Here is a 14,641-nt window from a genome sequence, read left to right as displayed (position 1 = left end):
TTGGGTTAATCGTGAATGGTTTATAATCTTGTTAACATGACCAAACGGCATTTAACAAAGAAATGGTATATTCGTGTTTTAGAATATATGTATTTATAGTAGCTCCATTAAATAAAATATATAGTCATAATTTCATTAAAAAAGGCTTAATTTTGCTACAGTTGTGGAAAACAATTTCACTGCTTTTGATGAATTGATTTTCAGCCAATTCATGATCTAAAGCTTCAATTGAAGATGTGTGTACTAAAATAGACAGCTGAGAAGATGTAGTGGGACCAGATTGGCATCGTCTGAGACAGAAGACAGACCACAAATAGACAAAAATAAAGATGGGGCGGTGCTGAGATGTAATTGATGTGCCCACCAAGAGCTTTAGCTGGCTGCATGGCACAGAAATGTTGGTAGGCATTGGAGCCAAAACAGCAGTGGGAGAAAAGGAAAGGCGCAGGCCATTGGGGAGGAGAGTCGTGGGATGAAACCATGCCCATCAATCAGAGCCTAGTTCATTTTGAAATGCCAAGTGGGAATGAGGAAAGAGGTAGCACAGGGAGCAGGGCTGGCACCGTGTTTAAACCATCCTAATCCTTAGGCCGAGTGTCTCAGTGTCCCATCAGATTCAGTGCAACGCAGAAGAGAAAACCCATGAGCAAAGTAAGTTAATTGTAGTCCCAATTATAAAGTATTACAGTTTACCTTAACAATAGTAGACAATGCTTGTAACAATGTTGAACAAACTGAGAGTCATAAACTCACTATTTGAATGCAACCTTTTTTAGGAGGTATAAGTAAAAACACAACTCTACTACACCTCTACACTTTCATCTTTAATCACACCACCAGTTTCTTTTTTAATGATCTCATTGTATGTGGATAAAAGCAAAAATGATCTCAGAAGTTATTCCATGTTAAAATTATAGGGCTTTCCCCGCAGCAGATCACTTCATTGTTGGACCACTAGGTGTCCATGTTTACTGTAATTACCTCACTCACAATTTCTGTTCTACATCAGCCTAGTTCTATGAACCTGTTAGGATCAATTGTTGGTCTGTGGCGGCAGTTTGTCCTGTGTTTTCAGAGATACTTTTTATATGCTGTTCATGGCCTCAACCCTATTGTTTGGATTGTTTTTTTGGATTGTTTAGAATTGAATGTAGTTTAATTGTGTCACATTTTGTTAAAGGTTACACAACTGATACTAATTTAACATACTAATTATAACTTACAGTAATGCAATATCCAATATATTTCGACCAACTTAGAATATTTGGATATGTCCGACATTATGAATAGTAAGAGGGTGAACAAGAAGCATAGAAGGTAATGACGGCTGGTGAAAAATATTCTAGGTGGGGCTCTTTTCCAGTACAATTCCCTGCCTCCCTTTAGAAATCAACACTTGAAAACAACAACAACTGAAAGTTTTTTGATGAATAATCATTTTTATTATGGTCATTGTTTATATACGTATGAAAAAACATTTTAATTATATTGTAATATACATCATACAGAGTAAATTAAATTATTAAAAAAATCTTACGGGAAGCTATTAACAGCCTGCCCTCTGCATCAGAACATCTGATATACTTTCTACCAAATTATCACAAAAACACTTCAAATAATGACAATAACAAACTATAATAATAAAAACAAAAAAACTGAAAAAGAAATAGAGTAAAATTAAAATCTTCACAAAACTTCCAAAAAGGTGACATGAGCTACCAATCGAGCTAACTGAGCATGTGATTTCAGGTGAACGTTAAAGATTACATATTGTAGAGTTCATGATTGGATAAGTCACATAAACGTGACGTCACTGATTGGCTCTTCAAAAAGCAAACAACATTATTATGACGAATGACGACACAAATACTGTGTATAATGACAAATAAACGCATTCTATTCTATTCTACAAACTAAGATTATAATCAGAATGTGAATCAATGAAAATATAGTTTATCAATGTAAAGACTTCTACAAACATACAAAATGGTCAATGTTAATGACTATTTTAAAAACAAAAAAGATAAACACTTATAATAACAATAATGAAAAAATATAAAAAGATAAAGAAATAAAAAACACAACCAAATCTTGGCCAAGCGGCGGCTGGCCCATAGAGGGCCTATGGGCCAGCAGCCACTTAGGTAGGGACGATAGGGACACCCAGAACAGCCAGTCAGAAAAACTTTGGGGGGAACCTAAGAATATTAAAAAACTCTGGAAACAGGTGTCCTGTAGCGGGAAGAAAACCTGCACCTTTCTTTTTGTGGGAACACAATTCTACCGTAAGCACTGTAAAATCAATTATCGATACATGTGCAGGCTTTCCCCTTATTTTCTAGGACTCCAGATTGGTTGACAAATTACAAACCAAATTAATCAGAAATTGGATTTTTTTTAGCGAGTAAAAAAATCATCTTTAAATGTCTATCTGTTTCATTAGTGCCAAAAGTCTCAAATGTCCCTGTTCTCTTGCCACTTCAGGGGTTTTAAGAAGTAATTAATATAATCTCTCCATTTGGTTCTGGGTATGCCCTGTGCTTTCCTCCCGGTTTTGAATTGTCTGACACTTGGAGCAGGGGACATCCAGAAAAGATGCTAAAATGGCAAAACATTTTTTCTAATTTCAAAAACACATTCAGGTTTCAAAAATCAATTCAGGTGATAGAACTCAGCTAACGACGTTCCTCAGCTTCTAAAATGATGAATTAATCAATTATTTATTGTAATTTATTTATTGTTTATTTTGTTATCAATCAGTATATAATCACTTCAATTACACTTAAATGTTATGTTTTCAATAAATGTACAACGGACAAAAGTGATACACACTATCTTTTATATGCACCGCTTACGTACATTTGAAGAGTTTTTAACTACAATCAGACATTGCAGCTTTACACTTAAAATCATTCACAATTCCACTTCATGCATGCTCACGGCCTCTACAGACTGTCGCTATGGGTTACCTCTCGAGGCTCTGCCTCATCGCTGAAGAAAACAATAAAACAATGCACTCGCCACCCAGCAGCTATAAAAGGCCCTTCTTCCCTTTAACAAGCCAGTAATCTCTCTCAGCGATTGATGAAAGAAAGTTGGATTCACTGCTTGTCAAGATAAACCTGCAGCCTTAAGGGGTCGGACGCAAGCAGATTAACGTGACCGAAGACGGACCGGATAACGTCCCCCTTATTCGACCGAACGTACGTGGGTGGAACTCAAGTGGCCTTCCTGGCCAACAACATGGCCCTCCTCTGCGGTGCACTGGATCGTCTGGCCTTTGAGAAGACATCTCGCACGAGGAGTTTGAGTAGATGAAGGACGTGACGACTGTCGTGCTGCGGATGTCCCAGGCCTTCGCTCTGCATAGAGGATGGATTCACTCAACAGCCCAGGTGGGTGAGAGACACATTTGGCTAAGTTGTTATCCATGGCAGAAAGAGATCGCTGACACATGCTCGACACCCCGAAATCGGAGGCGACCCTGTTTGGGCTAATTGGGAAGATCAAGTGGTCCGGACAACGAGAAGAGACTGGCAGATCCTCAGAGCGTTCCTAACTGTGCTCCAAATTGGTGTTCAACGTGTGGGGCGCAGGCCACCGCCATGTTTCGTCAAAAGCAAGTTTATCACACTGCTTTGCAGGGTGTAAGCCATAGCGACAGCCTGTAGAGGGCTTCGCACGCATGAAGTGGAAACCCCAAGTTATATCTAATTTATAACTGGGTTCCACAAATGCGTGCGACGCCCTCTACATGTGTGGCCCAGCAGACAGCTTTCCTGAGCTTGAATACTGGCTTGGTAAAGGGAAGCGGGGTCTTTTATAGAGGCGACCTACAGCCCCCTGCTTGGTGGCTAGTGCACATGTTTTACGAATGAGGATGCTTGTTGACATGGATTTTTATTTAAAAAGAAAAAAAAGGTTTTGGTGCTCCGCCCTCTAACCGCTTCGCTATTGGTTTACCTCTGAGGCACCGCCTCGTCTCTGAGAAAGCTCAATGAACTCACCACCTAGCTGGGTGCAGTCCACTTCCTATAAAGGCGGGAAATACCCACCGCACTTCCTCCTTCACAACTCAGCAAGAAAGCTCCTGAAGGATCATGGATTTGGCTCATAACGTAAGCATTATGAGCATTGGCGTGCCAAAGCTGCGTGCCTGACGTGCGACACCCCCTTGGGGAGTCGGCGCAGCTCCGCGATCACCTGCATAGGCGTGATTAGGAGGTGCGACGCATGTTGAAGGTCAAAAAACAGCTCCCAGCTGTAAGTCCAGGAGATTGGATGACATCAATCAACCTGACTAACGCGTACTTTCACATACCAATAGTCAAGAGACATCGAAAGTACTTGCGTTTCGCCCTCGAGAATCGTGTGTTTCAATACACTTGACTCCCATTCGGCTATTCTCTGGCACCAAGGACATTCACCAAGTGTGTGGAGGCAGCACTGGAGCCATTGAAAGAGAGTGGGGTGAGGATCTTGACCTATCTGACGACTGGTTGATCCTTGCCAGGTCAGAGGCAGAAAGTTACACTCACAAACAGAAGGTGTTGAGTACCTGGGGGTACTGTTGAAATCGGAGGAGGGATACGCGTGCCTCCCGGAAGTGCTTATCCAGCCCATTCTCCGACTGACAACACAGTTGCTGGAAGCTTGGCGTCATGTGACGACAGCAGGCATTGTTATGTCCCTCCTGGGGCTCGTGGCAGCAGCTAGCATTGCAGTGCGGCTGGGCTTGCTGCATATGAGGGAACTCCAGAGATGGTTTGGTCGTCTCAAGCTAGACCCTAAGCGGGACTGAGGTCGAAAAGTGAGCCTTCCCACTTGGGTCTTGCAGGACATCAAGTTTTTGGAACTCTCTAGCCAACCATACTTAAATTAATGCTAAAAGATAATTAAAATATAAAGTATAAATTACTCGCTTCATCTAAGAGCTTACACGTTTGAATACACATTCACAATCAACATTTCACTCCAGACTGACACACTGTTTCAAGACAAACTTGGAACAGAATTAGAGATACGACACCAGTTATTTAAAACATCTGTTTATCTGCCAATCACACCTTAAATCGTAGATCAAAGAACGAAGCAAGACACACCCGAGAAAGGCGGAAACCCCCACCCGAGAACATTTGAATTATTAGATAACAGGAAGACAAACTAGGAAGTCTCGCTACAGGGGATCGGTGGCACAGGGAACTTGAAAGAACAATTGGCCGGAAAGAGACGACCTCTCCCGGGCGGGAAATTTGCCTTAAATATAGCAATGTTACTACAGATCGGGACCTTTACTGCCCGAGGCTATTGACTTGTACAGTCGCCGGGGGCAGTTTCAGATCGATCGTAAAGATAGTATTTTGTTTGACTTGAAGCGGCGAAAAAACGACCCGTGACACTCTGCATTGACCATCTTTCTCCACAAAGCAAAGCATTAAGAACCGGGACGGGAAGTGACGTCGTGTTGGAGCGACGGGACGGGAAGTGACGTCGTGTTGGAGCGACGGAACGGACTCCGTGTTTTGACTATTTTAACACTCACAGACACATCTCTGACAGGTTGGGGAGGCACCTCGGGTCAGACCTACGCCAGCAGGGTCTGGAACAGACCGGTGTACAGATACATCAACTAGCTAGAATTGAGAGCAATTCACAATGTCCTGCTACACCTCTCTCTTCAACTGTCACAGTCCAACGCCCTAGTGCTATCAGACAGCTCCACCGGTGGCATACGTGAATCGCCAGGGTGGAGTCAGATCCCCAGCCATTCTGAGTGTGGCAAAGAAGATTTGGCTGTGGGCAGACCGTCACCTGCTCTCTCTCAGAGATCAGCATGTGCCGGGCATGCTGAATGTAGTAGCAGACAGACTGTCAAGGGGGGCTGTCCAGGTCGAATGGGGTCTGTCCAAGTCATGGCTGCCAAGATGTGGTCTTGGTCACCCGGTGGCGGACATCTACGCCAACAAGGATAACTTCAAATTTCTCCTTTGGTTCACCCACAGGGCCTCTTATTTCCCCCCACTAGGCGTGGACGCTTTGGCCCACTTGAGTTGGCTGGCCGGCTGTTCGCCTTCCCTCCTCCGTGACTCCTCCTCCCCTTGGTTCGTGGAGCGAAGAGGGAGAGTCTGAGGTTAATAGTGGTAGCGCCATACTCCCCGGGCAGGGGGTAGTCTGTGGCTCTTGCACGGAACAAGCTGAGCGGGACTCTGGACCCTGACATTCTCCACACGCTGGAGAATGCCCGGGTCCACCGTCTACACTGAAAGTGTCAAGTGACATCATGATGTCGGCTGATTCGTGTCAATACACTGTTCTGGTTCTCTTGGATCTGTCCTCAGCCTTTGACACAGTTGATCACCAGATCCTGCTGAGAAGACAGAGATAAAGTGGGACTGTCTGGGTCTGTGTTACAGTGGTTTTTGTCATACCTTTCTGGGCGCAGATTCAGTGTATCTGCCATCAAATGAGGGCTGTTGGAATCTGTTGGAGTCCCTCAAGGTTCTGTTCTGGCTCATTTCTTTTTTTTGCTGTACTTGATTCCCCTAGGTTGAATCATTCAGAGATTTCCTGATGTTTCTGACCACATTTTTTTCCGATGACAAAACAGTCGGCGGAAGAAAGTGTGTCCAGTCGCTATCGTAAAGCTTGTATTTTGTTTTACTTGGAGCGGCGAATAAACGACCCGTGACTCACTCCGATTGTCCATCTTTCTACACGGAGCGAGGAATCGTTTTAGACAAGAAAGGAGTCGTTACATTGTGAACATACTGTTTTTCACGTACTTGTGGCTTCTCGCATTAACAGCTACTCCGCCTTCAGTTCTGTTGGCTATGTCAGGAAAGTTAGATAGGACAGATGTCTGTTACGTTTGATCATGTTATAGCCATGCAAATGAAGAATGTCTGCAACAAAGGAGCCCTGAAAATGAAGACACAAAATATCAGTGAGACACAACTCATGATGACACTTAATGTCATTAATATGCGATGGCAATCCTTCTGTGTTATGGTGAACAATCGTCAGAGATTCAAGTCATCTTCAGAAGAGGCATCAGGTCATCCAGACTGGCTTGTCTCATGGTCTCAAGTGCTGCGGTGACATGCTCGTTGCTGTAGATCTTACTCTCATCCATGTCCATTTGAAGTCCACTGAGGGAGGTGACTCAGCTAAGAGTCATGTAAGCAATGCCGGGTTCAATGATATTCTTCAGTGAGACCACAGCCGAAGTTGCAGTCATCCCTTGGAACTTGTGGATGGTGCATGCAAACGCGAGCTTGATAGGGAACTGTGAAAGCACTGCATGTCTCTGACTCAGTTGTTCCTGTTCTCTCTTTATGTAGACAAGACCGTCAGCTTGGCCTGGTTCTTCATGAGATTAATTATTGTCCATTCCTATTCCAACGCGGGTGACATGTAGCCTGGGTGCCATCCTTTTTCTACCGGGGGCTACTCGCTACCCTTAAAAAAACTGTCTGGAATCGCTTGACCAGCTTCAGTTTGGAATTCGTCCCAACTCTGGACGAAGCGCGCTGATTGGTCTCTGCTATCTCCGCCTCATCGTCAGGGCTTAACGTCATCATCAACATGGCCGACGCAGAAGCCAATGCTGTGTGGCGTAGGGCAAGAACGTCTTTCCCGGTAAGAAAAGGTTTCAGTTGCACTTGTTGCTAAGTTACTAAGAAGTGTTACTATGACCATTGTTGGATTGGAAATTATTATACACTATACGTATACACCATAGTTAAATTAATGCTAAAAGATAATCAAAATATAAAGTATAAATAACTAGCTTCATCTAAGAGCTTAAACGTTTGAATACACATTCACAATCAAAATTTCACTCCAGACTGATACACTGTTTCAAGAAAAGCTTGGAGCAGACTTAGAGCCATAACAGCGATTACTTGAACATCTGTCCGTCTGCCCGTTTCACACCTGGGGGCGTGAAACAAAGAGCAAAGCAGAACAAACCCAAAAAAGGGGAGCTGGAAGACAAAGACATCCGTCCACGCAACAGGGAAGCAAGGAAGTTACTCTCCAGGTGACCCGAGACATGACCGAACTTGAAATAACCACTGCCCCGGAAGAGACGACCCCCTGGACAGGAAACTTTCCCTTAAATATAGCGTTGCTCTATAGTACTGGACCGTCTTTCCCGGAGCTATTGACCTGTAGAGCTGCCGGCAAAGAGCGTGTTCGATCGATCGTAAAAGTTTGTATCTTTGTTTGACTTGAAGCGGCGAATAAACGACCCGTACACTCTGCATCGACCTTTTTCTCCATAAAGCAAAGTATTAAGACCCGGACGTGACGTTGTGTTGGAGCGACAGAAACGGACTACAGTTTTAATCGTTTTAATTTGGTGCGAGTGACCTCGGATTTGCTGTGGAGATTCTTGGACGAAAAGACGGCGACTGATGCCAGTCAGACGAACAGGCCCAAAATATGGTAAGCAGAAAACCTTTTATTTAATTTCTGCATTTAGTTTCGTCTGGCTGAGTTAATCGATGTCCAAAGCCGTGTGAGTGGATGGGTTGTGGATTGGTTCCGCTTGTAAGGCAAACGAACATATAGCTTGTTGTTGTGGTTTGGTTTTCCGTTACAATTCTCGGCACATAAAGTAATCACAGACAGAATTAAATTGGCTTGGGATTCTGTCGAGTGGTAAATATATCTCTATTAGCACGTTTTAAAGGCATTTAATTCGCCCTTTTCAGAGAGGCTTAACCCCCGAGAGTACGAACGGAATGTTTTCTTTAAAAAAAAAAGAGGCTTTTCTTGGTTAAATAATCGAGTTTCTGGGTATGGTTACACTGTCTAGTGAGTACTTATATTATGATAAAAAATAAAAACAACTTTCATGATTAAATGCAACATTAACGCTAATGTGTGTTTTTTAAAGTTTTGTGGGAAGAAATTTATAGATAAGCTTTCTTGAATTTCTATTGGCTAAAAAATAGTTTTTTTCTTGTAAGTTTTATGCTGCGAGTTCATTTTTAAAAGAGGAAAAAAACAGCTTACTTGGTCTTTACCGAGTTATATGTAAAAGTAGTTTCACGGTCAACTACCGGTTGACTATTGGTTGAAAAAAGCGTTTTTTGCTTGTGAATTTCATATTACAAGTTTTTTTTATAAAGATTTTTGGTCATCAAATATAAGTATTCAAGCATGTTTTGTGAAAAAAGCATTTCTTGCGAGGGTCGATGCCGCAAGTTTTTTGAAAGGGTTGAAATACTCTTGTTGTTTCTTATGTTTACGTTGGTTGCATAGTGAGTACCTATATTGTGATAAAAAAGAAACCGGCTTTCTTGACTAATGCGACGTTAATGCTAATACGTGTTTCTCAAGTTTTGTGTAAAGAAATTCCTCAGTTTCTATTGCTTTAAAAATAGTTTTTTCTTGTAAGTTCTATGAGTTTTTTATTAAAAGGGTAAACATAACTTTCTTTGATTGTCATGTCATAATAAAGTTTGGGATTATAATATAGGTATTCAAGCGTGACAGTTCTCTTATAGAGAGGGAGACGAACAATTGGTGTTTAAAATAAATAAGGAAAAAATAAAATAAATAAAAATAAGAAATGGATTTATCTGAACTGCGGGTAAAATGGCAGTCTCGTGGTATATGATCATGTGGTGCTGTATTGTTTTGCTCTGTAAGTTCATATGTGGAAAAAATTGCTCCGTTGGATCGGAATTTTTTTGTAAAAAGCTGGTATAAATGGGCTAAAAAGCAAAGAAAGGTTGGAAATCTGCCTGATTGGGGCATGCCTATGCCCGGAGAAGATATTCTTGGTGAAAATGTGAAAAATATTAATCTAGAACTTGAAGTCATTAGGAGGAGAAAAACAAGCATGTTGTTTAGTGAAAAATACAGACTGGCTTTGTTAGAAAAAACAAAAACTGATAGACAGATTTTTTGTGATAATGGAAATGCTAAAAATGATAAAGTTGAATACTGAAGTGATGGCACCAGTGAAAGCTGTTAAAAAGGAAGTTGTTGATAAAAATAATGTAACTGAAAAAACAGATTCACAACCACCTTACCTAGAAGGTGGAAACCAAAAAGTAAATCAACAAATGTCAGAAAAAAATCATTTTAATCCTTATGCACAACTGTCTGATGAATTGCAAAAATGGCAATAAAAGAGAAAGTGAACACCCTGTTGTGGTCACAGCAGTCTGCTATGTTTTCCTCCTCCTGGTCTGCCACTCCTCCTGTCGTCTCACCTCACACCTGGTCCTCATCTTCAATCATGCTCACCTGGTCTTGATCCCCAATCAACCCCCTTCATAAACCCTTGGATTCCCCGCGATCGGCGCCAGATCGTACTACGCACAACCGTGTTACCCGGATCACTCACTCTAGCTCGCTCTCCCTCCGGCTTCCTCATCCACTACCTGCTTCCCTCCTATTCAATAAACCCTTTTTGTATTCCCTTGAACATCGCCTCTGTCTTCTCTTGGGTTCAGCATCGTTAAACATAACAGAATGATCTGGCCAAGATGGACCCAGCGGACATGGCCAAAGTCCACGGAGCTCTCGCAGCTCAAGGCATTCAGATTGCCGAGCACAGCCAAGCCCTCCGGGACGCTATGGAAACCTACAAGAACATCGCAACCCGAGTCACTCAGATGGGCGCACAATTGGACGCATTGGTTCCCCACACACCGGAACCCCCACTTCCCCAACACACCTGCCACGAGCCCGAGAGCCTCTCATTCCTGCGCCCGAACGCTACGCTGGGGACATGGGTACGTGCAGGGCCTTTTTGATCCAGTGTTCCCTAGTTTTCAGCCAACAACCCCTCACCTACCCCACTGAAAGGGCTAAGATAGCTTACATTATGGGGTCACTTAAGGGTAATGCCTTAGCATGGGCCTCAGCTTTATGGGACAGTGATTCTCCAGTCAGTGATCATTTTGATCTTCTTGTTGCTGAAATGAGGAAGGTTTTTGATCACCCCATGGAGGGAGGGGACGCCGCCAAACGCCTTATTTCCTTACGCCAGGGCTCCCGCAGTGTAGCTGAGTTCTCCGTAGAGTTCAGGACCTATGCAGCAAGATCAGGCTGGAACGATAAAGCACTACGTGGGCTTTTTCTTTCCGGTCTCAGTGAGTCCATAAAGGATGAGCTGGCTACTAGGGAAGAGGCTGAGACTCTGGACGACATGATCTCCGTTTCCATCCTGCTGGATAATCACCTACCCGAGCGGCGTAGGGAGAAGACAGGGAGTTCCGTACCCCCAGCACTCTCTACTTCCTATTCCCCACACTTCCCGAGAGCTACCCTCTCTGCCCCCGTGAGATGTGCCGTGCCCGAAGAGGAACCCATGCAGCTGGGGCGCACTCCTCTCACCAAAGCTGAGCAGTCCCTTCGTTTAAGGACCGGAGTGTGTTTGTACTGTGCACAACCCGGACATCTCATCTCCACCTGTTCGTCACTGCCAAAAGACAAGGCCCAGCAGTGAGACTCGGGGCCCTGCTGAGCCAACCCCCCTCCGTCCCCGTTCCTCTCGGTTCACGCTCTCTGCTGGATACCACTCTTCTGTTCCTCAGACGTCCCTTGCCGGTATCCGCCCTGGTGGACTCGGGAGCGGACAAAAACTTCATTGGCGCCAAGTTCGCATCTCAGGTTGGCATTAGTTTCGAACAGTTACCCTCGCCCCTAAACGCTAACACCTTAGATGGCCGCCACCTAGCCCTTATTACTCATCGTACCAAGCCCCTTGAATTAATTGTTTCTGGTAATCACCATGAGAAACTTCACTTTCATGTCATCCGGTCTCCTCTTACCCCTCTGGTCCTGGGTTACCCCTGGCTCAAGCGGCACAACCCCCATTTCGACTGGTCGTCTGGCAAGGTGGTGGTTGGAGCACCTTATGTCATTCCACCTGCCTTCAATCTGCCCTGCCTCCAGCAGAGGGAGGTGTTTCCTCGCCCCAGGTACCCCCTGACCTCTCCTTGGTTCCCCCAGCCTATCATGACCTAGGGGAGGTGTTTAGTAAGTGTCGTGCGCTCACCCTGCCCCCCCTTGCCAAATGTCGCCTGTATAACTTGTCCCGGCCTGAGAGGGAGGCCATGGAGAAGTATATCAAGGATTCTCTTTCGGCTGGCCTCATAAGACCCTCCTCCTCCCCTGTTGGTGCTTGTTTCTTTTTCGTCTCCAAAAAGGACAAGTCTCTTTGTCCATGTATCGACTTCAGGGGACTCAACAACATTACAATCAAGAACAAGTATGCCCTGCCCCTCATCAGTTCCGCATTCGAGCCACTGCAGGGCGCTACAGTCTTCTCGAAATTGGACCTACGCAATGACTACCACCTGGTGCGCATCCTTGAAGGGGATGAGTGGAAGACTGGTTTTAACACCCCCCTCGGCCATTTTGAATACCTGGTCATGCTCTTCTGTCTCTCTAATGCCCCTGCTGTGTTCCAGAACCTCGTAAACGACGTCCTCCGGGACTTTCTCAACCGCTCAGTTTTTGTCTATCTGGACGACATACTTATTTTTTCTCGGAACCAGGAGGAGCACTGCCAGCACGTCCGACAAGTTCTTCAGCGGCTGTTGGAGAACAAACTGTATGTAAAGGCCGAGAAATGCGAGTTCAGTGTCACCTCTGTATCCTTCCTTGGGTTCATCATAGGGAGCGGGCAAGGGAGGACCTGCCCCGAGAAGGTCAGTGCTGTGACAGACTGGCCCATCCCCTATTCCCGCAAGAAACTGCAGCAGTTTCTGGGGTTTGCAAATTTCTACCGGAGGTTCATCCGGAACTACAGCAGGGTTGCAGCCCCTCTCACTCGTCTCACCTCTCCTGCCCTCCCATTTGCCTGGTCATTTGAGGCGGAGACTGCCTTCTCTGATCTCAAAAGACTTTTGTCTGCCCCCATTCTCATCCAACCTGACCCCTCCAGACAATTCATCGTGGAGGGTAACGGTCCTCCTAACCGTCTCTTCGTCCCCAGTGCGGTTCGCTCCCAAGTTCTGGTGTGGGTCCACACATCGCGCTTTGCCTGTCACCCTGGCGTGGTCCGCACCCTGTCCCTCCTGAAGAGGTACTTTTGGTGGCCAGCGATGGACGCTGACACTCGGGCATTCGTGCTCGCCTGCACGGTTTGTGCTCGGGCCAAGTCCTCCCATCAAACTCCTGCTGGTCTGTTACGCCCCCTTCCCGTTCCTGGTCGGCCCTGGTCTCACATCGGCCTTGACTTTGTGACCGGTCTTCCTCCCTCTAGAGGCCACACTGTGATACTCACGGTGGTCCCACTGACCTCGTCTCCGACCGTGGCCCCCAATTTACCTCCCAAGTTTGGAAGGCTTTCTGCCGAGCGCTTGGAGCCTCTGTCAGCCTGTCTTCAGGATTCCAACCTCAGATGAATGGGCAGGCTGAGAGAGCTAACCAGGACCTAGGGACCGCACTTCGTTGTGTGGCTGCGCGCAACCCCTCTGCATGGAGCGACCATCTCTCTTGGATCGAGTATGCCCACAATTCCATGTCCTGTGCGGCCATCAGCATGTCCCCATTCGAATGTTCCCTGGGGTACCAGCCACCCTTGTTTCCCGCCGAGGAGGAGGACATCTCCGTCCCCTCGGTTCAACACCATCTCCGCCGTTGCCGCAAGATGTGGAGGATTGCACGCTGCGCTCTGCTGCGCTTTGCCGAGCAGAATCGGTGCATTGCCGACCGCCACCGGGCTCCCGCTCCTGGTGGGCCAACAGGTGTGGCTGTCCTCCAAGGATCTCCCCTTAAAGACTGGCTCAAAGAAGCTAACCCCTCGTTTTGTTGGTCCTTTCCCCATTGTTTCCATCGTCAACCCCTCAGCTGTCACACTCAAGCTGCCTCCTTCCATGTCTCTCGCCTTAAGCCAGTCTCCGTCAGCTCTCTATCGCCTAGAGGCGTCCCTTGATGAGGCGCCCCTTCAATCATGCTCACCTGGTCTTGATCCCCAATCAACCCCCTTCATAAACCCTTGGATTCCCCGCGATTGGCGCCAGATCGTCTACCCGGATCACTCACTCCAGCTCGTCCACCTCGCTCTCCCTCCGGCTTCCTCATCCACTACCTGCTCCCCTCCTATTCAATAAACCCTTTTTGTATTCCCTTGAACATCGCCTCTGTCTGCTCTTGGGTTCAGCATCGTTAAACATAACACACCCAGGCACCATCCAGTTGATGATGGATCAAGATGGTAATGAAGTAAACTAAACAAAAATGATGAATTTAAAAGAGGTTATGGATAATGTAGCAATAATAACACACAGGCAAGAAAACCTCACAAGAGATCTGTTAGACACAGCAGAAAAAACACAAAAGGTGAGAAAGGGACACTAAAAGAGAGATCAGATAGATCGGGAACAAGCCTTTCTGGACCGTTTCCTCTAGTGGTGAAGAGTGGTAGAAGGAGAGATTATACTGATTACGTCTCAGCAACTATGATGGATGTGCAATGTCTGAAAGAAAATCTTCCTCCTTTGGAAAGGGGAGCAGGAGCAAATTGTTACAGCATGTGTGGGTGCTGAGTGTCAAAAATAGAAGAAGAAGCAGGAACTGATAATGAGCCTCATCAGGCACCATTCTCTTATCATTCAAGACATATATGTATGGCCATGAGGGAGGTGTTCCCTACAAAGGTGGATGTAAA

The sequence above is a fragment of the Callionymus lyra genome, chromosome 6, assembly GCF_982586985.1.
Source record: "Callionymus lyra chromosome 6, fCalLyr1.hap1.1, whole genome shotgun sequence".
NCBI classification, from domain to species: domain Eukaryota; kingdom Metazoa; phylum Chordata; class Actinopteri; order Syngnathiformes; family Callionymidae; genus Callionymus; species Callionymus lyra.
Note: the sequence above shows the minus strand (reverse complement) of the source record.